This window comes from Amblyomma americanum, chromosome 6, assembly GCF_052857255.1.
Source record: "Amblyomma americanum isolate KBUSLIRL-KWMA chromosome 6, ASM5285725v1, whole genome shotgun sequence".
NCBI classification, from domain to species: Eukaryota; Metazoa; Arthropoda; class Arachnida; order Ixodida; family Ixodidae; genus Amblyomma; species Amblyomma americanum.
The window spans coordinates 159057617-159059859 of record NC_135502.1 but is presented as its reverse complement, the minus strand read 5'-3'; the positions used below and the strand labels follow the sequence as shown (position 1 = coordinate 159059859).

Sequence of the window (2243 nt, the reverse complement as noted above, 5' to 3'; positions counted from 1 at the left end):
GCAAAAGAAACAGAGCACAGTACCAGTCGTGTCCTTAAAGTCTCGCTGCCCAACAAACTTCCATTAAATTCCAGGAAATCTATATTGGTGAATGGTGCCTTCACTAAATCTTTATCAGGATCATTTGAAGTGGGAGCTCCAGAAGTCAGCCTATTCATAATGGCCTGCAGCTGTTGTTCCTGCTGCTGAACTCTTAGGAGTACAGTTTGACTTATTCTTAGAAGTTGGTCAAATTCTCAAAAGATGAACATATATGCATAAGCCATTAAAAAACGAGCCGAGTGTACTGGGACACTATAACTTGGCAGCAACAGCATTCACTATTCTAAAAAACCATATCCTTGCCTCTCTGTGAAGAAACGTTTACTCCAGGAACCAATTTTATCAGGATAGAATCAAATCCAGCCATTCAATACAAAGAAATATGCATGGCTGCTTTTATTTGCTTGGTAACAAATTGCTGAACATTGCCAACATAAGTACAGCATTTTGAAAGGTTTATGATAATAATTCCCCGAATTCAAATAGCTACTTTATTCTTACAGGTGGTTGGGCCCCAACATCAAGGCGATTAAACAAGCTTTCTTGCAACGCGAGTCCACAAGATAAAAATTTATAACCTTCCTTCTAAGTCGCAACATCGACAGTGAACTAAATGCATATTTACTCTGTTTCGCAGTTGCCTCTGATTTATGCGAATGACCTGTTTCAAGGCAACAATTTTCTGGAAATTATATATAGCTAGTTGTACTCTGATTGATGAAAACTTCTAAGAGTCAGTTGAAAATCCCTGCTATTTGAAGCTAAACATACAGCTGCTGTATAAAGATGCCATGTATATGGTGATATGTGTGTATTATTGGCAGGCAGAGTTCATGCACCACAGTTGATTTAAGGGTGTCATTGTTCTTAGACCTATTTTCCTTATTTTTAGTTCAATCCCAATAAAACTGTATATCTTGCTGAGTTTTTTACACTGATTCCAAATCTGAAATTACCTTTTCTCTAATTCAGTTCGTAAGATAATTAATTTTTATTAGTCATTCATCTGTGCATTGGTGCAAAAATTGTATTGAATAAAAAAAATTACTCCATGACTACAATGTGTGGCGAGTAACGAGTGCAAAAATCAAGGCATTTGTTTTGTTTGTTTTGTAGGGGTTTAACGTTCCAAAGGAACTGAAGCTATTAGGGACTCCATAGTGAAGGCCCCCGAAATTTTGACCACCTGGGGTTCTTTAATGTGCACTCTAAATAATCACTCATCCGTAATTTTACAACACTTCGAATAGCAGCATTAGAGGTGTCAATATCATGCATCGATAAACTTTGGAAAATTATAAATTTTTGGAAGCGTGATTGAACAATTGTGTCCCGGTTATTGCACACACTGTGCCTTCACATTCTCTTAGCAAACAATATGGCACGTCTGTCTGTCCTGGATGTCGAGATATCAACATACGAAGACAGGCAGGTTCCAAATTTTTTTTTGTACGGAAATGCTTTCAAGCATCCAGGGGCCCTAGGTGCAACACATCAGCAGCTAGGTGGTACAGCCCATGCACATTATGCGAGGCATGCTGTTAAACATAGATCTTAATAAAGGTGCTGCTGAAAAAGCTGAGCAGGTCTTCTGCATATCTAACTTCATTTACTGAAGCAGCAGGGCTTGCAAGTACACTGATGGCTACGTGTAAAGAAATGAAATTTTTATACACCTCAGATGGAAGTACCGATTTCAACACAACAGGACCTGCATAAAACAAAAAGAAGCGAAGTTCTGTTGCTTTACGCCTATCTGCTTTCCACCTAACTCTGTCAGACCTCTTAAATTCCTGTTGAAGTCGCAAGACACAATCTCCGCTAAGTTTGTATTTCTCTCCGAAATCTCACTACAGACTTTGCTGCCTACTCTAAATTCTTTTGGACCACGAGCCCATAACAACAAGAGGTTGCGTGTTAAACCTAGACAAACAAGGTGCATGTAATCAAATGGCACACTTTTTACAATGTCTATCTGCAGTTCCTCAAGAACCGTTTCACCAGTGTGGTGCTGCTCATGTGTTCTCGTGCGAAAGCTGTCATTTGTTCGCAGTTGTCTAAGAGCACTTGGATAACACACTCTACCTTCACAATATGCTCCTTTTAAAGTGCACTTTGGACAACTATAGTAGCCTGTGTGGCTTCTAATGTACATAGCAAAAGCTTTCGTAGGTGCGTCACAGATTACAGAATGGAGCCAT

The 2243-nt window shown here is 39.2% G+C and overlaps 1 pseudogene; it reads right to left on the bottom strand.

The window, feature by feature from the left end:
- Nucleotides 1-1505: 1505 nt before the first annotated feature.
- On the bottom strand, nt 1506-1984 carry LOC144095587 (uncharacterized; annotated as a pseudogene).
- Nucleotides 1985-2243: the final 259 nt, after the last annotated feature.